General features: G+C 39.4%; 1 protein-coding gene across 9 annotated transcripts in view; it reads left to right on the forward strand.

Moving 5' to 3' along the window:
* Window positions 1–27,301, forward strand: part of CALD1 (caldesmon 1) — a 231,529-nt gene that overhangs the window by 67,052 nt on the left and 137,176 nt on the right. For 8 of the 9 annotated variants that reach the window (XM_061414770.1, XM_061414773.1, XM_061414767.1 and 5 more), the window contains one exon: window positions 4,257–4,297. The exons of the other annotated variant lie outside the window; for it this stretch is intronic. The gene's annotated coding sequence lies outside the window, so the exon portion shown is untranslated. The remainder of the gene's footprint in view (window positions 1–4,256; window positions 4,298–27,301) is intronic. 9 annotated transcript variants of the gene reach the window in all.

Raw genomic sequence — 27,301 nt, forward strand, 5'->3', positions numbered from 1 at the left:
TGAAAGTGAAAGAGGAGAGGGGAAAAGTTGGCTTAAAGCTCAATATTCAGAAAACAAGGATCATGGCATCTGGTCCCATCACTTGATGGGAAATAGATGGGGAATGAGTGTCAGACTTTATATTTTGGGGCTCCAAAATCACTGCACATGGTGATTGCAGCCATGAAATTAAAAGATGCTTACTCCTTGGAAGGAAAGTTATGACCAACCTAGATAGCATATTCAAAAGCAGAGATATTACTTTGCCAACAAAGGTCCGTCTAGTCAAGGCTATAGTTTTTCCAGTGGTCATGTATGGATGTGAAAGTTGGACTGTTAAGAAAGCTGAGCGCCGAAGAATTGATGCTTTTGAACTGTGGTGTTGGAGAAGACCCTTGGACTGCAAGGAGATCCAACCAGTCCATTCTAAAGGAGATCAGTCCTGGGTGTTCTTTGGAAGGAATGATGCTGAAGCTGAAACTCCAATACTTTGGCCACCTCATGAGAAGAGTTGACTCATTGGAAAAGACTCTGATGCTAGGAGGGATTGGGGTCAGGAGGAGAAGGGGACGACAGAGGATGAGATGGCTGGATGGCATCACCGACTCCATGGACGTCAGTTTGAGTGATTGATGATGGACAGGGAGGCCTGGCATACTGCGATTCATGGGGTCGCAAAGAGTTGGACACGACTGAGCAACTGAACTGAACTGAACTGAACTGAGTAGACTTCAAACTTAAGAGGACTGGGACAATGTCTTTCATGTTTATGGCTTTATTCTCAGTGCTCTTAGCAGTCTATCTAGCACATAGTAAATACTCACTATAAATGTGCTGTTTTGAGTTGGTGTAGTGGGGCCCAAGTGATATCCACACCCTTAGTGTTTGGGATACTCAAGACTGCTTAACAAAAGTACTTGCAAACCCTCAGAACCTCAATCCAGTCCAGTAGTGTTGAAACCATCTCTATAAAGTTTTGGAAAGTTCAGTCAACAGCTAAGTAGCCATTGTAAAATCACTGTAGAGCCTCACAATAACTGCACATAAAACACATTGTTTTTATCATATTTATTATTTTTTAATCATAAAGTCCCTGTAGAGATGGAAAAGGAAAAATAGCTTCAATTTCGTAAGTGAAGAGAGTCAGACCTCACAGTAGAGAATTATCAGCCAAGGTTGTAAAAATTGACCAGCCTGTTTGTGGCACCTCCCAGACATGGCATCCCATAGTTCTGCACGCTCTAGTTAACTGCTGCTTGAATATCCCTCTGCCACCAGAGGCCAGTCTTTATTGCCCAGTGGAAAGAAGAATTGTGGAACACTAATAATCCCCCCAAATAAAAGTTTCTGTTTCTCTAGTCATCATCCAAGTTTTAAAGAAAGGATTGAGATAGCCATGAAAATATACCTGAAAAGGTAACAGGAACTGAAATAATGGGTCTAGTGAAAATCAGACGTTGTCTTATAATTTTGTTAATGTGCTTATTTTCAGCCTTCTACACAGTTCAGTTTTGGTTTTCAGGAGAATTTGAATCTAAAAAGGGAACTTTGAGTCATGCCTCTTTATATATATGATAACCAGAAACTTCTAAGCTATAGTCTAAGTGTAACTTCAGTCCATGTTGATGAGAGTAGTTGGGTAGTCTGTCTACACTGTGATTAAACTGACTGACCTGATGATTTTGACCCTGTGTACATGGACAGTAGGACTTCCCAGTTAGCACTAGTGGTAAAGAACCCTCCTGCCAATGCAGGAGACATAAGAGACGCAGGTTCCCTGGGTCGGGAAGATCCTCTGGAGGAGGGCATGGCAACCCACTGCAGTTTTCTTGCCTGGAGAATCCCATGGACAGAGGAGCCTGGTGGGCTACAGGCCATAGGATCACAGAGTGAGACATGACTGAGACTTAACAAGGCACAGCACAGATGGACAGTAATCTGAAAGCTATGAATAGAGGAGCTGCCCTTTAAACCATTTTACTCCAAAGTCCATTGGTTTCTATAAGAAAATAGTTCTGTTTTTTAAAGGAAGATCAGTAAAGTGTAGGAGAAATCTAACACAGGTAAAAATAAATAGAGCACATTTAGTCTTCCAGGTAAAATACTTCTGGGCCTAAAAGACTGCTGAAAGATATATGAAAGTCTAGATGTTGGATGATCCATTCAGATACTTTTGTGTGATATACAGAGTATTGAAAGAAAAGTTACAGTACAAAGTATATAGAAAATAGTACACAAAATAGAGAAAAAGCATCTGGCTACTGGAAGACATTTTGGCTGTATTATCCACTAGAAATGTTTAAGCGATCTGAAGGTCTACCGTATACCTTTCAGTTCAGTTGCTCAGTTGTGTTTGACTCTTTGCAAACCCATGGCCTGCAGCATGCCAGGCTTCCCTATCCACTACCTGGAGCTTGCTCAAACTCATGTCCATCAAGTCCGTGACGCCATCCAACCATCTCATCCTCTGTCGTCCCCTTCTTCTCCTGCCTTCAGTCTTTCCCAGCATCAGGGTCTTTTCAAATGAGTCAGTTCTTCACATCAGGTGGCCAAAGTATTGGAGCTTCAGCTTCAGCATCAGTCCTTCCAATGAATATTTAGGACTTATTTCCTTTAGGATTGACTGGTTTGACCTCCTTGCAGTCCAAGGGACTCTCAAGAGTCGTCTCCAACACCACAGTTCAAAAGCAAAAATTCTTTGGTGCTCAGCTTTCTTTATAGTTCAACTCTCTTGCACATTTAGTGATTCATATAATTTAAAATGAGATTCCCTGTAAGCACTAGATGTCCATGGTTGCCCAATTTAAAAAAAAAAATGTGTTTTACTTTGCAATTTTGGCCAATTTTTTTTTTTTTTCCTGGAAGGTAAGGTGGGAGGAAGCAGGGGGTGGTGGGATATGGTAGAAGTTTCAACTTTAAAATATATGTGAGCATTCCCATTATCTAAAAGAAGGCTCATAATGTAACATGTTGTTTTATATTAATCTTAGATTGTATTTATAATTAAATATAAAACTAAGGCTAAACAACTGTTACTATTATGATTTAAAATGTAAATGTTATATACCTTAACAACTAAAAAATAATAATGATATTGTTTTAAAATAGGGAAGGAACTGTAAAACATAGTGTTAAGGAAACAAATCTCCCTAAGTTTTATAGTGGAGAGTCAGGTAATGTCTAAAGATAACATCTGTAGTGAAAACAACAGTTATAACCCCAGTCTGTCTGTCTGTCTAGCCATCCATCTTTCCTTGTGTCCTTCAAAGATTTAGTATATAATTTTTACAAAAATGGGTAAACTTCAGCACACCAAATTCTATTGGCCAGACACTTGTAGGGGAAAGTCCTAAACTATTAACAAAATGAGAGTGAAAGTAAAATTCACTCAATGCTGTCCAACTCTTTGTGACCACATGGACAATGCAGTCCATGGAATTCTCCAGGTCAGAACACTGCAGTGGGTAGCCTTTCCCTCCTCCAGGGGATCTTCCCAGTCCTGGGATCAAACGCAGATCTCCTGCATTGCGTGCAGATTCTTTACCAGCTGAGCTACCAAGCCCTGTTAACAAAATTGTTGAGACTAACAAAACAACTGACAACTTTGTGACTTTTCACCAAGAAGACGATGATGATGCTCAAGATGGTGTCAATCCTTGGGCAACTCTATCTTGTTTTAGGTACAGTACTGCTTGCTAAGTTAAAGTTATACATAGAAGGGAAATCAGAAATGTTCAGTTTTAGAATTTTGTATTTAATGAGATGCCAATAGCTATCTTTTACTATTGCAATGTCTGGACTTAAAATGAGTTTTGCCTCATTTCCCCGGTATGTGGGAAAATGTTATACTTCCTTGCTTTGTTCTGACAATCAATTTATTTGGTGAATGATAATGGGTAAATTGAATGAAGAGAGACTTTCTGGAATTTCTAGAATCATGTGTCTGAACAAGACATACAATTGATCGATTCAGTTGTCAAATGTGTTGCCCAACATGGTATAAATAAGGCATGTAGTAGACTGAGATTTTATTCTTCAGTTGAATGTCATATTATGGTGATTTTCATAAGAATTTTGACAAAATTGAATGTTGTAATTTTTTTAAAGAAAGACGCTAACTAACACACTCCTGGAATGCTGTCAGTATTGAATAATTGTCTAAAGAGTGAAAGCTAACACTATAAATAATCTATGATGTGGATACTTCCTTATATAAAAGTATTTCAACTTTCTCAAACAGTGCCTCTAATCATCACCTTTTCAAACTTCCTTTCCAGATCTTAAAGCAACTTGTGCTACTTCATTTGAAGAGAATTAGGTATGTTTTATTGCATTTTTATTTATTTTTAATATAAATTTTTGAAATGTATTCCTTTATTTATTTGGCTGCTTTGGGTCTTAGTTGTGACACATGGACTTAGTTGCCCTGCTGCATGTGGGATCTTAGTTCCTCTTCAGGGATTGAGCCCAAGTCCCCTGCATTGCGGAGAAGGCAATGGCACCCACTCCAGTACTTTTGCCTAGAAAATCCCATGGACGGAGGAGCCTGGTAGGCTGCAGTTCATGGGGTCGCTAGAGTCGGACACGACTGAGCGACTTCACTTTCACTTTTCACTTTCATGCATTGGAGAAGGAAATGGCAACCCACTCCAGTGTTCTTGCCTGGAGAATCCCAGGGACGGGGGAGCCTGGTTGGTTGCCGTCTATGGGGTCGCACAGAGTCGGACACAACTGAAGCGAAGCAGCAGCAGCAGCCCCTGCATTGGAAGGCAGATTCTTAGCCACTGGACCACCAGCAGAGTCCCAATTGCATTTTTTATACTCGGCTTTCTATTTTGTGGTACAGTTGGTTGTGTCTGTCTCCCTGTTTAAATTCTTTGAAGACAAAAACTGTGCCTTCATTGACCTTTGTTTTGCTGCCTCTCCACTATGACTAGTACAGTACTTTATATATGGACACTCCAGACTCAGGTCAATAATTGTTGAGTTGCTTTGAGATGAAATTGTTGGGTAGGTTTTTAGAAAACTTCCTGTGTAACAGGCCTGTGACAAAGCTCAAATGTGATTGTGACAGAGAAAGTTTTGACACTATAAAGTTATAAACTGGTCTTCAGTTCAGTTCAGTTCAGTTGCTCAGTCGTATCTGACTCTTTGCGACCCCATGGACTGCAGCACACCAGGCCTCCCTGTCCGTCACCAACTCCCAGAGTTTACTCAAACTCATGTCCATTGAATCAGTGATGCCATCCAATCAACTCATCCTCTGTCATCCCCTTCTCCTCCCGCCTTTAATCTTTCCAAGCATTAGGGTCTTCTCCAAGGAGTTAGTTCTTTGCATCAGGTGGCCAAAGTATTGCAGTTTCAGCTTCAGCATCAGTGCTTCCAATGAATATTCAGGACTGATTTCCTTTAGGATGGACTGGTTGGATCTCTTTGCAGTCCAAGGGACTCTCAAAAGCCTTCTCCAACACCACAGTTCAAAAGCATCAGTTCTTCAGCACTCAGCTTTCTTTATAGTCCAACTCTTACATCATCCAAACATGACTACTGGAAAACCCATAGTTTTGACTAGATGGGCCTTTGTTGGCAAAGTAATGTCTCTGCTTTTTAAAGACATTTTTCATCATTTAAGCTTCGAGCATGTGATACGTGACTGAATGGAATTCCTGGAGAAGTGTATTAACGTGTTCCAAAGAGCTGAATCCTGAGGAAAGGATTAGGAGTGCACCTTCAGAGACGCAGCCTAGTTTCAGCCCAGAGACCCCACAGGGACTGAGACAGAACTGTCTTTGAGTGTCTCCTGAGGAGGTACGGGTAGGCAGTGGACTGCTGCAGGGCAGGGGCTCTGGGTACAGTGCACCTGGGTATGGCTGGGTGCAGCAGACCTGGGTATGGCATAAGCCCTCTTGGAGGAGGTCGCCATTAACCCCACCATAGAGCTACTAGAACTTACACACGACTGGGAAATAGACTCTTGGCGGGCACAAACAGAACCTTGTGTGCACCAGGACCCAGGAGAAAGGAGCAGTGACCCCACAAGAGACTGACCCAGACTTGCCTGTGAGTGTCCAGGAGTCTCTGGCGGAGGCGTGGGTTGGTGGTGGCCTGCTGCAGGGTTGGGGGTACCGAGTATAGCAGTGTGTGCATGGGATCTTTTGAAGGAGGTCACCGTTATCTTCATTACCTCCACCAGAGTTTGGCCTCAGGTCAAATAACAGGGAGGGAACACAGCTCCGCCCTTCAACAGAAACTGGTGTTAGTGGTTATTATCATATTTCTTTGGAAGGGATGATGCTAAAACTGAAACTCCAGTACTTTGGCCACCTCATGTGAAGAGTTGCCTCATTGGAAAAGACTCTGATGCTGGGAGGGATTGGGGGCAGAAGGAGAAGGGGACAGCAGAGGATGAGATGGTTGGATGGCATGACTGACTCGATGGACGTGAGTCTGAGTGAACTCCAGGGGTTGGTGATGGACAGGGAGGCCTGGCGTGCTGTGATTCATGGGGTCGCAGAGTCGGACATGACTGAGCGACTGAACTAAACTGAACTGAACTGATCATACCCATCTGTAGATTGGAAAGTTTAACTTTGGAGCCCTTAAGCAAAAATTCTAGAAAGTCTCCATTTATCCCATTTATCCATTATCATTTACTAATCTCTGTGGGTCATCCTATCAACCCCAACTGTCCCCTCATCTATGTTCCTTGAAATGCCAGAGTTGCTAAAGGCTTGGGGAAGGTTTGGTTTTCACATTATCTTCTTATGTACACCCTGACATCATCTCAAAAGTACAATTGGTATAATACTTACATAAAAGGTGTTTATGAGGACAAAATCAAACAAGTAACTAAAGACTTAAGCACTCAATATGCTCCCCAGATGGCTCAGCAGTAAAGGAGACACGGGTTCGATCCCTGGTCAGGAAGATCCCCTGGAAAAGGAAATGGCAATCCATTCCAGTATTCTTACCTGGGAAATCCCATGAATGGAGGAGCCTGGCAGGCTGCAGTCCACGAGGTCACAAGGAGTTGAACACGACTTAGAGACTAAACAGCAACAGCAAGCACTCAGTAGAATGAATACAGAATAGATATTTGCATGTTTCACAGATTTTACAGGGCAGCACACATCTGCTTGAAAAGTAAAAAATCCAGCCCTTTAGATGACTGATTCCAAATTGTCAAACATTAGGTATCTTGTCATCTACATCTGGTTGATAGAATGTGAATCCTCCCCCACACCCCCCCGCCCTTTTTGTTTTTTTTTGCCAGATGGCTTCAGCCATAGATAAAGCATGGACTTTTCCATGTTTCACATGGTACTTGATGTTGTAGAATTCAGTTTTCGTGCTGTTCTTTTCTCCCCTCTTGCTATTGCCTGGATCTCATTAGAAACCATTAGTGATGTAATACTAAACCTATGGAATCTTAAACATGCTTTTAAAATCCTGCGGAATAAAGATGTCTCCTACCAAACCAAAAATGCAGTGGGAATAGACAAAGTTACATTTCTTTAAGAAAAAATGACTCATTTCATAGTTTCCAAACTGTTTTGACTGAAGCCTCTCAAAATAAACTTTCTGCAATATGCAGCCTTTGATGTCTGACTTTGAAAAAAAAATCATTTCTAAAGATACAATTCAGTCTTTTTTGGGTGTTCATGTATTTTTGCAGATTAACCTACTTTTATTTCAACCAGTGAATGACACAATATTAAATAGCCATCAGACTAAAAAAGAAAAGTATGTTTGAAGTGGTCTTAACTCCTACATAAACCAAATGTAAAGAACATGCCATATGACTTTTTAAATTACCACAAAAATAGAATTTCCAGAACATTACCAGAAAGGGGATTTGGTCCATTAAGAATAACAAAACAGTGTAGATGTCATGAAAGTGGAAGATTAGGAGTGCAGTTAAGCTTAGTAATGATATTTTTGATTCATATGCTATTTCCTAGGCTAGGCAACATTTTTAATTTTTCACAGTCCTGAACCTTAATCCTTAAAGGGTAATTCAAGTTTTGGAGCTTACATGCCGCAATTTGTTTGGGGTGGCGATTTGCCATTGACTTGCCTCCGGCTTCTTTCGTGCTCTTCCAGCTGGGGGACTCAAAGGTGGTCATTTATTAAGTCCAGGTCTACATACGGCCACTGAAATAACTGGCTTTCAATCAAACCTTTATAAAAAATCCAAACAGCCCGTTCTTGTGCAGTTGATCAGATTGATTTAAGACATCAGTTGCTTCTGTGCAAACAACAGTGAATGAAATAACTGGGTAACTGAACAACCTTTTCTTTCTTTCTTTAATTCTTTTTTTTTTTTTTCTTTTTGAATGTTTCCCTTTGGAGCAGTGGGAAGGAGCTAGATTAAGATGTGCATTCTAGTTCCAACTCTTCCACCTCTATCTGATGCTTGGGAAGTTCCTTAACCTCTCAAACCTGTACTTTCTCATCTACAAGTAGAGAGAAAAAACACTCTCCTCATGGGTTTGTCTGAAACATTAAAAAAGAGATGTATGGCATTTGATACACACTTAGCATATGGCAAATATAAATTTCTTTCCAGTTGCCTGAATGGCATATACATAGCATCTTCTGCTTTTTCCTCTTTCCACTTTAATGATAACTTCTCAATAAAAAAGTGAAGAGAATATTTGACACTCAAGTCATTAGACTCAAGTCATTCATATCAGAATCTAAGATATATCTCACTTGGTCAAATTCAAGCTCTATAGCCTGATGTCTGAGATAATGGCAAGAAGTGACTGTTGTTGGAATTTATGTTATATTATGAAACCTGTACATCCTCTAGAACTTAATGTTATCTTCAAGCCTTCTTTTTCTTTCCTTTGTTTGGCCCTTTTAAGTCTAGTATCCAGTAATATCTCTAGACTCTTCTTGAACCTATATGCATTTTCAGCCTGGTACCAGCACTGCAAGTAATGTTTTCCAAGTGTTTACTACCCATAATTTGAAGAGGTTCTTCTATTATTTGGCCTGAAACTGTCATTTCAAAGCATCAAAACTGAGATAAAGCAGGGAATGGGAGATGGGAAAAGGGCAAGGCAACTAATATTTATAAGATGACAGAAAGTTTAATAGAAAATGAATGGGGTCGTACATTCTGGTAGGCTTGGATTTCATTCCAGCTCTGTTTCATTCTACTTCATAGGGTTGTTAAGAGGATGCTATGTACCCAGTTAAAACAAATCTGCTTTGCAAACTTTGCTAATGCTAGTAGACAGTTAATTTTGGATTCCTTCTTTCAAATCATTTACTTTAATGAGTAATTAAGGGAACTTCTCTTGTGATCCAGTGGTTAAGTCACTGTGCTTACCCTGCAGTGGGTGCAGGTTTGATCCTTGGTCTGGAGATTAAGATCCCACATACGATGTGGTGTGGCCAAAAAAGAAAAAGTAACTAGGGTAGTTTACTGTCTTTAAATTGCTATAAAATGTCTAAGTATTAAAGAGGGAGAGAAATTAGTATTGTTTTCTCTGTAAAGCGTCTGCCTACAATGCAGGAGACCCAGGTTCTATCCCTTGGGTCAGGAAGATCCCCTGGAGAAGGAAATAGCAACCCACTCCAGGACTCTTGCCTGGAAAATCCCATGGACGGAGAAGCATGGTAAGCTACAATCCATGGGGTCGCAAAGGGTCAGACATGACTGAGCAACTTCACTTTCTTTCTCTGTGTAAAGATAATTTCCTAGCCTAACTTTCAGATTTGTAGAAAGTGAAAGTCGTTCAACCGTGTCCTACTCTTTTCAACCCTATGGACTATACACGTTCATGGAATTCTCCAGGCCAGAATACTGGAGTGGGTAGCCAGCCCTTCCCTTCTCCAAGGGATCTTCCCAACCCAGGGATGGGACCCAGGTCTCCCACATTGCAGGTGGATTCTTTACCAGCTGAGTAAGTCTTATATATATTATTTCCACCCCCACCCCTTGAATTATTGCTAACCACTTTTATTGCTAAGGGCATCTGCTCTAATACTTTAACATAGTGGGTCTCACACTTTAACACTGGGATCATCTGGGGGACTTGTAAAACACAGTGCCAGGCCCCTTCCCCTGTCTCTAATTCTGTAGGTGAGAGGAGGGGCCCCAAAGTTCCACAGTTTTGAGTAAATTTCTATATTATACTGATGCTGCTGGTCTGAGGACTACATCTTGAGGACCACTAGGGTGGTATTTGGAGAAGGCAATGGCACCCCACTCCAGTACTGTTGCCTGGAAAATCCCATGGACGGAGGAGCCTGGTAGGCTGCAGTCCATGGCGTCGCTCAGAGTTGGACACGACTGAGCGACTTCACTTTAACGTTTCCCTTTCATGCATTGGAGAAGGAAATGGCAACCCACTCCAGTGTTCTTGCCTGGAGAATCCCAGGGACGGGGGAGCCTGGTAGGCTGCCGTCTCAGGGGTCGCACAGAGTCAGACATGACTGAAGCGACTTAGCAGCAGCAGCAGCAGGGTGGTATTTTGTTCTAGATAACCATCAAACCCCAAGAGCTAGGTTTCAAGTTGTGCCCAGGTGGCAATAACCTTCCCACGTCAAAGAAAAGAGAAAGGTGATTGGGAGGATCAAGGTTTCCTGTGTGGCAGGCCTTCCTCAGGGTGAAAGTTCTCATTCTTTCTGAGACAATCTCTTACTTTTAGCTGGATTTCAAGAAAAACGTGAGAAGCAGGAACTAAATCTTTATTAGGTAGTGTCAGTCGCTGAGTCGTGTCCAACTCTTTGTGACCCATGGACTATAGCACACCAGGCTCCTCTGTCCATGGAATTCTCCAGGCAATAATACCGAAGTGGGCTCCATTCCTTTCTCTGGGGGAATCTACCCAACCCAGGGGTAAAACCCAGGTTTCCTGAATTACAGGCAGATTCTTTACCATCTCAGACACCTGAGCCACCATGGAAAACCTTATAAGGTATAGGCAGGCCTAAGTTTGCTGTGTGTATAATGTGTGTATTCTTTCAGAATAAGATGGAGATTTCTTTTTTACTGAAGTCATTTGGAGTGGATTATTGATCTATTCGATTTATAAAATTATATTCAATCGTACAATTAAAGAAAAGACCTCTATTTGCAAAATAGCCCAAAGTCATTTTATACTTACAAAAACAAATCATCTTGGCACTTCCTGTAGATAAATCTTCCTAATGATTTATGAATCATTAATAGCTCAATTCTTAGACCCAGGTATTAGAGTTAAGTGTTGTATCTGAGAGAGGATAACTCCACAGACTAACCAGAGGAGATAGGACAGGTTGGAGAGAAACAAATGCATCATTTCTAGATTCTTCACCGACTATCTTTTCATCCAAAGTTTCATTGTCACCATTTTAATTAAGATTTCAAGAATCACCAAACTTATTTCCTCCCTGACCCATCTCATTCTAGACACTGATTGTGAATCTTTCCAAACTATCATTTATATTTAAAAACCCTAATTCCTACTGACTGTTCCAAGAATAAAGTGTGAAATGGATATCCAAGGACATAATCAATACAGCATGCTTCCCCAACACTCCCAGCCATACTTTTGAAAGTGCTCGCTCATGAATTTAACTTGTGCGTTTCTGCTCAAATGGCTTCGCTCTGTTCCTGAGCAAGAGTGAAATATCCTCACTCCTTTTTTTTCTAGTTATCCTGAATCTTAACTCTACCCTGAGAGCCAATCTTCTCTGTGAAGTCTCTTCTGAGTACTGTGTGTATGTGTGTGTGTGTGTGTGTGTGTGTGTGTGTGTGTGTGCTCAATCATTCAGTTGTGTCCAACTCTTTGCAACTCTATGAACCATAGTCTGCCAAGCTCCTCTCTCCATGGAATTTTTCCAAGAAACAATACTGGAGCAGATTGCCACTTCCTACTCCAAAGGATCTTCCCAACCCAGGGATCAAACCTGCAACTATTGCATCTCCTACCTTTGCAGACAGATTGTTTACCACTGTGCCCCCTGGGAAGCCTTCCTGAATACTGTGGGTCATCTAATCCATAAATAGCAGAGCTCTTCCAATACACCCTTCATCCTTTTACCCTTGAGGGACTTGAGGTCTGCAGAGTTCATGACTTGCCCAAAGTCCCGTGACTAGTTAGCAGTGTCACCAGAACCTAAAATTGAGGCCATTTAACATCTAGCCAGTACTTTCCATTACACAGCGACAGTTGTCCGAATTATTTAAACTAATCATAACCTTTTTTGTATTGTTGATTAATTGTTCATCATAAGTATGTAACCTGGAAATGACAAAGCTCTTCCTGGGTTATTGGGGCCTCAATCTCCATATTTCTAGGAATCCTCAAGAAAGAGAGTGCTGGGAATGCCTATGTTTTCCAGTCACCTCCTGCTCCAAATTCCTGTCATCCTCTTAGAATTTTCCACCCTTCCCTATCTCTCTCGGCTTCACCCTATGCATGGAAAAACTCCTTTTTTCCTGATTCCCACAAAACTGTGCTGTTTAATAGACTCTAATGAATGGTTTGAAGTGTTAGAAGGACATCATGGTACAGCCCAAACTGGATCACAGTTTAAAAGAAAATGTTAGACATGGTGGCCAGTGGGGCCTAAGAAGGAAGAGGGCAAATGAAAAGTTACCTGAGATTGGAATGGCTGCAGGGGTAAAAATCAGCTTTTTAGCTCTTTGCCTAATTCTCTCCCAAGCAACTTGGGGGTGGGAACATTGCTCCCCTTTTACAGAAACAAAAATAGATCAAAGTGTTCAATTTACATAAAACAAAACAGTCATCTGCCCTGGGCTTATGCTCTTAGTAGCTCTAAGTCACAACAAAAATGTTGACGTTAGTTTTTCTTTAACTTGGGCCAGACTGAATTTTTAGGCAGCACGCCATTCCTCAATGACCAAGGCAAATTTCCGAGGTCAATGGTATATTTTTCCCTTTGAATTTCTGCACAGGTAGTTAGGAAAAAGCCTCGCGCAGGAGTGTGCAGAACGCCCTGAGATTAGGAAGAGAACAGATGCAGAACGTGGGAGCTTGCTGACATTTACCGGGTGTTTCCTTCATGGCGGGTGTCATACTGCCATGTGAGATCTCACTTAGTTCCCACAACAACCGTGCAAAATAGATGCTTCCCATTTTTACGGAGAAATTAAAACAGTCCGCAAAAGTCATCCAGCCAGTAAGTGGCAGATCTGCAGTGCAGATCCAGGTCTGTCTGCCTCTAAACAGCCGAAGAAATTGCAGTGCCTGATCAGATGACAACTGTAGCAGGCCAGGCACAAAAGTTTATGAACAAAGAAAACAGTAGTGGGAATGGAAACAAGGAAGCCCTCATGACTGAAACAGCCCAAGGAGAGTTCTCAGATTTGATGACTATTCATTTGTGGACTTCCCCGATGGCTTAGCTGGTAAGCTGGTAAAGAACCCACCTGCCAGTCCAGAAGATACAGGAGACATGGGTTCAGTCCCTAGGTTGGGAAGATCCCTTGGAGAAGGAAATCCAACCCATTCCAGTATTCTTGCTTGGAGATTCCCATGGACCAAGGAGCCTAGCAGGCTTCAGTCCATGGGGTCCCTAAGAGTCGGACACGATGGAGCACACACACATATGTATTGTATTTGTGATGAGAGAAAGGGTGAATTTAACACAGTATTGATATCTATAGCTGAGTACCAGGAGTAAGAAGCAGAAATGTCAGTCAGAAATGTTGTTTGCAGAAGATAATGAATGATAAATCCATGATGGGAAATGGTAAATTTTCTTTCATCCTTTCTTCTGTGTGAAGCTATTTGATTTTACACAAACTCAGAGGCCCTCCTACAGAATCTTAATTGGGTATGCTCAGTCACTCAGCCTTTATAACCCAAGAAGGGCAACGTATTCAATGTAGTATCACTGAGAGCCTTCTTGGGCAACTTTTATTTATTCGTCTTGCCTGTGAGTGGGCAAGGCGGGCAGGTATCTGGTTTTTGTTACTGCGCAGAAGTCCTTACAGTTTTGTTGATGTGAACGGATAAGTACTAGCATCTGAATGGCAATTACTCTATGTCTAAACAGAGGACTCTGTGGCAGTTTTCTTACTAAAAAGTTGTTAAATTTGGCAATCCTCACTCTGTTCCAGTCATACATTTTCTTAGCCATATTAGGTTATATGGAAATAAGCCAGTATCATGGCTGGTGTATGAGCAGTTTTTCTGTACCAAGGCAGTTTTCTGGAGAGCCTTTTCTCATTAGTTTAAAAGGAAAAGAGGCAAATGTGGCTCAGAGTATATTTTGATATATGGCTGGAAAGAAAAATAAAATCTTGCCAATCCCAAAAAATATTAGGAATAGCAACTGAGACCAAAATCAGATTTTTAACCTTGAAGACTTGGGAATTTATTTGCTTTTGGATATTTGGGTATTTATTTGCTTCTTATTGAAGGGCTGTATCAATTTATTAAAAGTCCAACTAACCTTATCACAGATGCGGAGGAAGAGATTAGAACAAAGTCACATTGACTGTCTCATATTTTCTCTTGCTCTTGTTATCGCTCAGTCTCTCATGTTAGAAATTCAGCATCTGCGTTCTGGACCCACTACAGTCTGAGTAGTCATAGACATTGGACTTAATTTCATTGTTCACCAAATGGAGATGATATATTCTCTATCTCACAATGTTCCTATGAGAATCAAAGGACGTAATGCATGATTCAACCATTAACGATGGAAAGTATACTTTCTCTTCCAATCTACTTTTAGAGAAAAGTGTAGCAGCAGGTTATTTATCTGGTTGCTTTGGTATGGTTATCTCCCTTTCATTCAGAATTTAATCATATGCTATTTTGACACCTAATAAAAATTCATCCAAATATTCATTAATTTATTCAGTTTATTGAGGACTTGTTCAATGACAAACTTAGTAAATACTCTATCTGCAAATAGATAATAAACCTATAAATTAATTAATCTATAATTAATTGAATGCCTATCTTCGCACTGGATATTCTTTTGAAATATTGATTGTTTCTTGGTCAATTATTCATTTTATACATATTTGTTGAGGGATCACTATATTTTAGGTAATTGCAAAGGGATCAATGGTTTTAAAAAAAAGCAGACAACCTTTATGGAGCTTTCAACCTGGTAGGAAAGACAAACATTAAATAAATACATAGACACCAAAACATAAATGTCATTACAAATTGTGATTGTACATGAAGATAAATAACAAGAGCCACAAAAAAAAAATAATATGAAGGGAAAAAATCTTAAAAATCTTCATAGCTAATACCTTTAATTTATATACCTCAGCAATATAAATGGATAAAATACTTAAAGCTTTAATCATGTGTCTTGTGGTTGTGCTATAACAAAAAAAATCAGTGTTTTGTGAGTGTTGCAGAAACTTTGTCTTTGTGGGTTTAAGGAAAGCTAAGGGCTATCCAAGTGAGAAATGTGCTGGTATTACTAAGGAAAGGTAAGGGAATCATTTCAGTCTTAGAGAACAGCATGACCTAAGGCCTGCAAGATTTAGATCCATGCAAGAAACTGAAAGTCTGACCAAATCACAAAATTAGTGATGCAAGAGGAAACTGGAGAGTGAGGCAGGGACAGATCATAAATAGCAGCTGCAGGTTGTGTAAATAACTGAATCTATAATGTAAGCGCACTATGAAGCTATAGAGGTATTTTGAGCAGGGCAGTGATCCGATCAGATTAGTGTTTTTTAAAAAGGTCTTTATTTGCAGAAGGCCAGAAAATCTGAACAGAAAGATGTGTAAAGGAGTCTCCTGGAATGATCAGAAGAGATAACGTGGCTCGGATTAGAGCAGTAGCAATAATTATAAAGATAAATGGACTGCTTCTCTAAATATTCTGGAGGGAGAATCACTGGGCTTATTTATTGCATGGGGAGTAGTGGGGAATATACGGTGAGGACAAAGCGGCTGGAAAGACTCCCGAGTCAGGGCTCAAGCAGTCAGGTGAATGCTAGTGCCATATTTGAAGATGGGAAAACTCAGGAAATATGGATTATGTTCAGTTATTAACATATTCTTTTTGCTGAAAGAAAAAGGAGCAGTGCTTGAATGTTTTGAGTTGTAGAGAGGAAACAAAAGTATAAACTCTACCTTCACGGTATTTGCACGGTAAGCATTAAGCCCACTGTTGACACTATTTGACTTCCCTGGGCTTCCCTGGTGGCTCAGACAGTAAAAAAATCCACCTGTAATCTGGGGAGACCTGGGTTCAATCCCTGGGTTAGGAAGATTCCCTGGAGAAGGGAACGGATACTCACTCCAGTATTCTGGCCTGGAATTCCATGGACAGAGGAGCCTGGAAGGCTACACTCCGTGGGGTCGCAAAGACTCGAACATGACTGAGCGACTTTCACTACCAGACCTTCTCAAACCACCTCCTATGATGCTGTGGGTTACCTCACTACTAGGGCTTATTCCCTCTCCTTTCTCCCACTGTGTGACTGTGTGTACCTACCTATAATGTGTTTGCTTACAATACGCTTTTGTGTGTATTTTGCTTATAATACACTTTTGAATTATCTCATTTCCCAAGACTTCAACTGGTCGGTCTTGAAAATGAGGTATTTGTTTGGTTTTTGGCTGTGCCAGGCCTCGGTTGTGGCATACCAGGCCTTTGCCGTGGCATCCAGGGTCCTTAGCTGCAGCACATGGGATCTAGTTCCCTGACCAGGATTGAACCCAGGCCCCCTGCATTGGGAACATGAAGCCTTGGCCCACTGGGCCACCAAGGGAGTCTCCCAAAATTAGGTTCTTTAAAACAACTTTGGGAATGGGAAGTTGTTCTACAATCTTGGCAGTGCATGGATAACACTAGAGGTCTTTTCAATTTTGTCTTGCTATGAATATATTATTTGCTGTAACTCATCTGTGAGTATTTTGGTGGCATTGCAATTATTGTTCCAACTTTTCCAGCTGGTTATTTGAAAACAAGAATTCACATAAAGAAAATGTGATCAAGTTGATCCCTTGAGCATCACTACACCCTCTACATTACTTAACAATTAGAAACAAAGTGATTGAGATTTGGGGATTATGGTTTATATATAAGAATGACCATTACAATATTACTTATAACAGCCCAAACTTGAAATATATGCCCAGTCATAGGGGAATGATTATGTAAACCATGACATTGTTAATTAAGTTAAAAGAATGGTGTAGGAAAATATATGTAGGTGAAAAATATGAATACATAACATATTAAATTTGTTTTTAAAATACTATCATATGTGTTAGTAAAGAGAACCAGAAGGAAATATATTTAAACTTTAAATCTCAGAGTAGGAGGGATTAAGAGACTTTAAAATTGTTCTCTACATATATTTCTATATTTTCTAAATTTTCTAGAGTGAAATTTATATTTGTATATTCTCCCTTTTGTTGTTGTCTTTTAGTCACTAAGTCATGTCTGACTCTTTTGTGACTCCATGGACTGTAACCCACCAGGCTCCTCAGTTCAGTTCAATTCAGTCACTCAGTCATATCTGATTCTTGGGGACTGCATGGACTGCAGCATGCCAGGCCTCCCTGTACCTTACCAACTCCCAGAGTTTACTCAAATTCATGTCCATTGAATTGGTGATGCCATCCAACCATCTCATCCTCTGTTGTCCACTTCTCTTCCCGCCTTCAATCTTTCCCAGCATCAGGGTCTTTTCAAATGAGTCAGTTCTTCTCATCAGGTGGCCAAAGTATTGGAGTTTCAGCTTCAGCATCAGTCCTTCCAATGAATATTCAGGACTGATTTCCTTTAGGATAGACTGGTTGGAGCTCCTTGCAGTCCAAGGGACTCTTGAAAGTCTTCTCCAACACCACAGTTCAAAAGCATCAGTTCTTCAGCACTCAGCTTTCTTTATAGTCCAACTCTTATATCCATACATGACTCCTGGAAAAACCATAGCTTTGACTAGATGGACCTTTGTTGGCAAAGTAATGTCTCTGCTTTTTAATAAGCTGTCTAGGTTGGTCATAGCTTTTCTTCCAAGGAGGAAGCTAGTGGATGTGATGAAATTCCAGGTCAGCTATTTCAAATCCTAAAATATGATGCTGTAAAAGTGCTGCACTCAATATGCCAACAAATTTGGAAAACTCAGCAGTGGCCATAGGACTGGAAAAAGTCGGTTTTTATTACATTCCCAAAGAAAGGCAATGCCAAATAATGTTCAAACTACTGTACAATTGCACGTATCTCACACGCTAGCAAAGTAATGTGCCGGGGTCCTGCCCCGGCTGATCCAGGGTATTCGAAGCGGGGACGGCAGTAATGCTCAAAATTCTCCAACCAGGCCAGGCTCCTCTGTCCATGGGATTTCCCAGGCTAAAACACTGGAGTGGGTTGCCATTTCCTTCTCCAGGGAATCTTCCTGACCCAGGGATCGAACCTGCATCTCCTGCATTGGCAGGCAGATTCTTTACCACTGAGACACCTGGAAAGCCCATATTCTCCATAATAAGATGTATATCTACAGAGCATTCAGAGATACATCTGACTTTACAGATTTAATGATCTGAAACCTTTTTCAACAGAGTAAAATAGAAATAAAAGTAGTCTTGACAAGCATCAGTCTTTCAGTCTGTCAATAAATAATTGATGAGTACTGCACAAGTTACATCCTTGGGGATGTAAAGTGATAAAATGTTACTCCTCACTCAAGGAACTTATAATCAAGTGCCTGCTCTCCTAGATTTGCCCCCTTCAGATTCAAATAGCCTAAAAACATAATAAGGACAGTTTTTATTTTTGTCTCTGAGCTTTTCCTTTTGAGATACATCAGGAAATGAAAGGGCTCAGAGAGAGAGAGAAGAAAAATCACTACCTGAGTAGCTTAAGTATCTATGCAGCCTCAATGCCATTTAAATCCTGGCTAAATTTAATGTTTTCCTCTCACATTTCTAGTATATTTCGTGTAATGTATTTGTAATTCTAACCAAAGTTCTAGGATGGCATTTGTATGCAAGCTTAGTTGTTCTGAATTATTCACAATCATTTATTTTTCATTCTTAGCAGTGATTTCTCATAATCTTATTTTGTGTTCCAAACATGTAAGAATTGTTGTCTCTGAAAAGTGCATTTTCTTTATAAAGCTGCAAGGTATGTTTTACATACATGTCAGCTCTATTCAGTCTTTATGTGCCTTTGTAATGCCAGAATTGCCATTTCAAAAGACAGAGAGCTGCCCAGTATGAAATTATTTGGTGGTGGCAGTTGCCCAAAAGATTTTATTGAACTAATTTGTCTCTTTCATTTAATTCAATGAACTCAGCTATAAATGCTGTCCCTGATGAGGCTTCTCTTGGTATCTTTGTTGGCATATGAATAAAGACACTGGTGTTTAAAAAATGCTGTTCTTTAGAGATAAATTTACTATAGAATGTTAAATTTGAAATATTGTATTAATGTGAAAATGTGTTTTATTGATCCATCTGTATCTTCACTCCATGCTCCATTTGTTTAATCACACATAGTTTTTTTTTTTTTTTTTTTTTTTTTAAGAGATCAGCCTGGGTTTAAGTTTGTGGCTATAAAGGATTGAAGCTGAGGTATTGTCCACACAACCATCAACCATCTAATATAATTTCCAACGAAATTGTTAGTAACAGGCTTCAGTGAGATTCTGATTGCCCTATTTGTATCCAGTTTGAATCTGGTCCCAGAAAAAATGACCCTGGATAATAAGTCAAGATTTAGAAATAGAAAAGTCGGAACATCTAGAGACATCACACATATTTACTGAGAAACTAACATGTACTCAGAACTCCACAAAGCACTGGGGATATAGAAAGAAGAAGACAATAAGAAAGTAGATCATATGTTAAGGGCTTCTTAATCACAAATTTTTTTTTCAAGAACTCAAGCCAAAAAAAATAACAAAAAAGTGAAAAATAGTTTAATATTTTTACTTTTCTCACTAGGGAATTAGCTCAGTGAGGGCAGAGATCTTGTCAGCCTGTCTCTGCCTCATCCTTAGCAGTTTCCATTTCATAACTAGAAATAGAATCTCAAACTGGGCTGATGTTTTGTGTCATGATATAGGAATAGAAGGCGAGCAGATCTCGAGATATTTTTCTCCCTGTGTCATGTGTGAGGAATGATATTCACAGCGAAGTCTCACTCTCAGGAACACAGAGAAGAAGGCCTTTTCTTCCACCCAAGAAAGATTCCGAGAATGCAACTGAGTGAGAGTCAGGTTTACAGAGATAACCTTGACTCTTTCCTAATGGTTTAATGAAGAGTCAATCACATGTAACCTCAGATTTCTGATGACACTTCACGGGCAGTGATGCTGTGATTGAGAATTCATGTGGAAAACCTCTGGTGGGTCTCCGTACCTTGACAGATCTATTTAGATGTTCAGGTACTTTGAGGTTAAGATGATTACTTGAAGGATTTATCGATTGTAGCACTCCCCACACCATGTCATTACTGCAAAGACAGTGCAAGTTGTAAGGGTAACAAAGAAGCAGTTCTCAGGATTGTTGTTTTGAAAATTTTTATCCCATGATACCAGTTGGGAGTCAAATAAATGGATTTATCTGTCCCCTAAAAACAAATATAGTGATCGATTTGTCTTAAAATAAAAAACAACCAACTCCTGCTGAATGAAATTGGTTGTTAAGTAACCAACTAGAGTCAGAGTAGTGTTCTACAAAGAGAAAAGATCTGGAGACCCGTATCTACTCACCACTAGCTGAGAGGCCTTGGACAAACCATTTAACTTCTCCAGGACTCTCTAGGTCCTGTTTATAAAATGTTTCCAATAATATTTATCTTACTGATATCCAGGGTTGACATGAAAATCATTTGGGAAAAGGAATATGAAAGCTCTGTTTACTATAAAATTGCTTTTGTTTGTATTCTTAGTCCATTGATGATACCACTAGTCACTTGGAAATCAGTCCACAAATGACTGATCCCATTGATGATAGAAGCATAATTGCCTTGTGACCAACCACTTCATCCCTACCAAGCATTCCAGACATTTCAGTGCAAAAACAAGGTCTATGGGAAAAAGTCAAAAGGCAACTGATCAGAGGAATTCCACTGGCCCTTCCCAGGGCCCTGTGCACAAAATGGTCCCCTGTGCATTGTTATTTTGCTGTGTTTGCTGATGTTCACAGTTTCCAAGACAATCACAGACTGATAACTGGGGCGGGTGATGATGAACAGAGACAGAGTGAGCATGATGTTATACCCATCTTCTGGTGCAAAGGCCCCTCTATCTCATCCATGGGGTTGCAGCCTTCACTGTCGACTCTTTGAGTTAAATGTGCAAATACATTATGCAGAGACTGAATTTTTAAATGCTGAGGAATGACATCAACCAGCAAATTTTTTTTTCAAGGCTACACACATTGATGGTTTTGTCTTTGTTACATGGGTAGGACAAATTGATTCTAGGTTCTAAGCCCTCAGTCCTACCACTGTTCACATTCCCGGTCAGACTTTTGTGCTTAAGGCTCTGAATCAGGTCTTGCCCTGGAGTGGAGGAGAAAGGTAGGCAGTGCTAGTTGATTACAACGTAGAGAAGAGGAACAGGTTCATTTCACTTTCGGTGTTATTTTGCTTTGTGGCTTTGCTCATCTTGAGCAACCAGCCATACAAAAAATGTGTAATATACAGTCCTTGAATTTTAATCAGTAGTAAAAGGAACACTAGTAAAAGTTCTAAGAATACTGTAAACGAAGTACATATTATATAATAAAAACAAGAATATTGATTCACAAAATCAATAAAGTGGGCTCAAATTTTCCACTGAGCTGACTGAATTGAATAAATAATCCAATTGCTTTGATTACCACACTGCTTCTTTCTGAATATCCAAAAGTCCTGAGTACTGAGATTGTAATAAACTGAGAGTCTAGTGGAACTACTGGGTTTGGTTTAATGAATTGTAACTAAACTTACAATTATCCAACTTATTCTATATGCCTGAAGTTTACTGCACAGCAAATATTTACAAGTTATTCACCTTGCATAGCAAGGATGTTGGAAAAACAGAGCCCTGCTGGTAGGAATATCAAATGGGGCAGCCACTTTGGAGAAATGTCTTATAGTCCCTCAAACAATTGAACATAGAATTACCGTATGACCCTGCAATTCCACTCCCAGGTATATGCCCAAGAGAAATGAGAACATATGTCTGTGCAAAAACCTGTACACAAATGTTTATACCAACATTATTCACAATAGACAAAAGAAGCAAATAACAAAACATCCATCAACAAACAAAATGGATAAGTAAATTGTGATGTATCCATACAATGGAATATTATTTGGCCATAAAAAAAGAATGAAATGCTGATACATGCTACCATATGGATGAACCTTGAAAACATTGTGGCAAGTGAAATAACTCAATCACGAAAGACCACATGTTGTTTGGTTCTATTCACATGAAATGTTCACAACAGAGGACTTTATAGAACAAAACATAGTTTAGTGGTTGCTTAGGGCTGGAAGATATAGGGGATATTATGGTGGGTGGGGAGATGGCTAAGATTGTGGTGATGATTGCACAAATCTGAATGTATTAAAACTATTGATTTACACACTTAAACAGATAAATTCTCTGACATGAATTGTGTGGTGTGTGAACTATATTTTAATAAAACTGTTATTTAAAAATAAAGTAATACCTGATAAATAAAATATACTCAATTGAAAAATAAAGAAACCACAAATAACCACATAGGCAGATGAGTGCCACAAAGACTGTATGCTTTGGAGATTTTAATGTATGTAAAAATTAAGTGTACCATTTAATATTACTCATGAGAGCCCCGTTATTTAAGAGTGCCTTACAAATAATATAAACAAACACCAGTGCTTGTTGATAATGATAATAATGGTGGTGGTGATGCTGATGTTTATGAAGATGATGCTGACAAAAACAATGCCAAGTCCACAATCTTTGGACTTCTAAAAATATCTGCATTAGGTTTTTCCTGATGGGAGGCTGTTAAACGAAATGCCAGGTGCAGGCACACCATGATTCTGTAAAGAGAAAGATTGCATTTTTCTTAGGAATTAATGTCTCATATGTTTGTAGCCACGGGAAGCTTATCAAACACTGACGTCAGCTACTTTCCCATGAGAAGCTCAGAAATTTCATAATACCATAAATTACTTTCGCTTTCCTGCTTGCTTCAGACAAGTAGAGAACTTTTCATAAAGCTTAAAAATAAACATCTAACCCTCACCCTGCCACGGACACATTCTTAAGGCTTCTCTGATCAGAAATTATCTTGCCTCTAAAAATTCACCCTTATTCTTCTATTAACAATTGAAAAATCTTGGCCAATGCAAATAACATAATGGATTATTCCTATTCAAAAATTGTCCAAGAAAAAAAGAGGAAAGACTGCAGCAAATAGGAACCATTTTACAATATCAACGCCCTTCTTTTGTACCATTATGTGATCTTGTTCTGTTCAAATAAGAATTTTTTTCATCTTCATACTTGTACAAAACTGGCTCCTCTGTGAACAAAAATACAAGCTATATCTTTGGCTTCCCATGAAATTTGAAGGGGAATTCAGAAAAACTTCCTTGGCTACCTTGGCTAGTCCTGGCCATCTAATAAAAATAAGCTAAGGGTTGATTAATTCTTCTTTCCAGATAGAGAATAACAAAAGGAGGAGGAAAAGAAAGGGGTGATATTCATTGGGAGCCTATAGCATTCTAGATTCAGTAATGGACGCTTTATATGTTATCTCATTCACTCACTCACTAGTGAACTTTTACAGAGTATTATATGTCATGGAATTTACTAAATGCTTGGGATAGAATTATGAGTAAGACCATTCCTTGCCATCAAGATGCTCATGCTCATACATACACTATCACCTGTAAAACAAATTATTAATAGCAAGTGGGAAGCAGCTGTATAGCAAAGGGAGCTCAGCTTGATGCTCTGTGATGACCTAGAGGGGTGGGATGAGAGCTAGGTGGGAGGGAGGTTCAAGAGGAAGAGGATATATGTGTACATATAGTTGCTTTACATTGTTGCACAGAAGAAACTACCACAACACTGTAAGGCAATTATACTCCAATTTTCTAATTGTAAAATAAATTAAAAGAAGCCCATGCGCATAAGATGACAGCCCACTGTGGCAATGCCTCCATAGCAACATTAACAAAATACTACATAGGCACAGATGAGTAAAAGCCCTTCAAAGCAGTTATTATTATCCTCATTTTAAAATAGACTCTGCTGTGCATGCATGCTAAGTTGCTTAAGTTGTGTCCAACTCTGCGACCCTATGGACTATAGCCCACCAAGCTCCTCTGTCCATGGAATTCTCCAGGCAAGGATACTGGAGTGGGTGGCTGCCATCCCCTTTTCCAGTGGATCTTCCCAACCCAGGGATTGAACCCACATCTCTTATGTCTCCTGCACTGGCAGGCAAATTTCTTTACCACTAGGAAAAATAAGTAACTGATACCTAAGCTCATATATCTCTCTTAAGACCTCACAGCCTGTCTTCTTTCACAATTCCATGCTGCTTTTAAGGGAAAGACATTTCCAACCCGACTGAATACTGTAAAGCTTTGTTAGCAATCCAGGGAAACTGTTTGTTGCAGAATGCCAAGACAATTTTTACTTTCATTGGGTAATTGACTTTTTCTTGAATTATAAGAGCAATTTCCTTACTCTCTTGCTTTATTTAGTCTGCTTGGTAGCTAAATTCCTAACATAGTATTCTGTTGATACATGTTGTCCCTCTTATCTACTAGTTTATACAAATAGCTCTGTATATCCATATGCATAATCTCATAAGAATATGAAAAATGCATCCTACAAAAATCAAGAGATTCTCCCACAGGCATAAAAATTTACACTGAAGTACAAGCACATTATAGGCAAGTGTTACTCAAGATACACAGGCAAAGACTTAAATGGAAACAAACAGTTGAAGCAACTGAAGGGGAAACTTTGTGCAAGAACTTAAGGTACACGGAGTCTGAGTGAACTCGGGAAGCTGGTGATGGACAGGGAGGCCTGGCGTGCTGCGATTCATGGGGTCGCAGAGTCGGACACGACTGAGCGACCGAACTGAACTGAAGGCACTGGAGATAGATTTGGGAAGAGCAGTGGTGGAAAGTGAAGAGGAGACACCGTGGTTAGTAAGCAAGGGTCTGAATGCACTGCGAGGTTTTAGAGCATCTTAAGATGATAAGTAGTCCCTGTATTTGAATTGCTTTGGTATGGGCCACTTGCAAAAACATTCAATATTTCCCTTCTAAGATATAGTAAGCCAAAATATATATGTGGAAAGTTCACTAAGTCATTGGTAAATAATCCAGTGTTGACTTTTAATTTAGAAATAACTGGCCAAATTGATCCCAGCCTTCCCGACTGCGACTTTCCCCCTACAGAGTACATTCATTTGTATTCCTTTTTTGTTTTCTCTCAGTGTTTGTCTTTCTTTTTATTTTCCTGCTCTAACATATAGTAATATATGACTGGGAATATTAAATTTTCATAATTGTATATATTTTGAGCTCATAAATTCCCTTTAGTTGTCATCTTTCCAGATTGAGGCTTCATCTTTTTCTATTCACATGTTATTAAAATACTCTTTTTATTGATGTGTAGCATAAAAAAAGCACACAAATCATAACTATACAGCATGGTTCGTTTTCACAGAATGAGCAAAGCGATGTAGTCAGCACCCAGATCAAGTAACAGAACGTTACTTAGCACCCCAGGACCCCCTCGTGCCCGCTTCCACAGTCAGGCCTCCTCCCCTCCCCTCCCCCACTGCCCCAGGATAACCGTCATTTTGACTTCTGACACCTAGTGACAGTTTTCTTTGTTTTATTTGTTTGTTTTTGTTGAATTTTATAGTAATGTAATCCTATAGAATTTGGGGGAGGGGGTGTCCAATCTCTGTTATTTAAAATTATGTTTCTGAAATTCATTACGGGAGTGATAATTATTCTAATTTGCAACACCGTATTTTGTTGTTTGCCAACCACAGTTTATCCATATTACTATTGATAGACACTGAGGTAATTTCCACTTTGTGGGTTTTGAGTAGTGCTGGTCTGAGCATTCTAGTTCATGTTTTCTGATGAATATACTCATGGATCTTTGTCATCTATATACATAGGAGTAAGCTTTCTGGGTCACCAGTTAGACCAATATTCAGCTTTAGCAGATACTGCAGAATATTTTACCTCAGTGATTATTCCAACTGACATTCCCACAGCAGCGCGTGAGAGTTACAGTTGCTCATCAAAACTTTGAATTGTCAGTCTTTTCAATTTTAGCTATTCTAGTAGTGTGTAATTTGAATTAGAATTTTCTAATGATCAATGAAATTGATCACTTTTCATATGTTTATTGCCATTTTAATATCCTCTTTCTGTGAAGTACCCATTAGAGTCTTTACTTATTTTTTATAGAGTCATATTTTTTATTGATTTTTGGGAATTCTTTGAATATTTAAAAACAAATCCTTTGTCAGATGTAAGTTTTGCTAACATACATTTTCTAAATCTGTGGTTTGCCTTTCACTCTCTTTATGGTTCTTAATTTTGATGCAGTACAGTTTATCAATTTTATTCTTTTATGGTTAATAATTTATGTACCCTATTTACAAAATCTTTGCCTGTCCCAAGATCATGGAGGTATCTTCTCTTTTCTGAGAGCTTTAATGTGTAAGTTTTCACATTTAGATCTATAATGAATCTGGAATTGGAGGAGGGGGCGTATGATAGATATATGATATTAAATAAAAGCCAAGATTTTCTTTTCTTTTCTTCCATATAGGTATCCAATTGAGGTACTAGGTGATGTTACTTTCCTCCAGACTGAGTTACTTTATCTTCTTGTGGTTTGATACAATTGGGGAAATTCCCTTTAGTTGAATTTGAAATTCACCTGCCATTTCCTATGATTCCATTGACTTCTAGTTTGCCCCTTCTCCACAGATGAACTCTCCAAAGGTCTGAGACTATATCCCAAGACCCTTTCCTCTTTTTTTCTTGCTTGCATTTTTTAATCAAAGTATAATTAATATATGGTAAAATTTTACTCCTTTTAGTGTACAGTTCTATAAGTTTTGACAAATACAGATAGTTGTGTAACTTCTATCACAATTAAGAAATAGATATATCAACTCCAAAGTAGTTCTTCCTTCTTGTACTTCTGAGTTTTTCCTACTCAGTGCCATAATACTGCAAAAACTCTGCTATGCTTTTCAGAAACATTGTTTCTTATTCTCTTATTTACTCTTGTCCTTTCCACTCCAAGTGTTCAGTCCTAGAAAGAGCTTTGAAGTTGAACAAGTCTGGGATGCAATTTCAACTCTGATACATGTTAACTATG

Source organism: Bos javanicus, chromosome 4, assembly GCF_032452875.1.
Source record: "Bos javanicus breed banteng chromosome 4, ARS-OSU_banteng_1.0, whole genome shotgun sequence".
NCBI classification, from domain to species: Eukaryota; Metazoa; Chordata; class Mammalia; order Artiodactyla; family Bovidae; genus Bos; species Bos javanicus.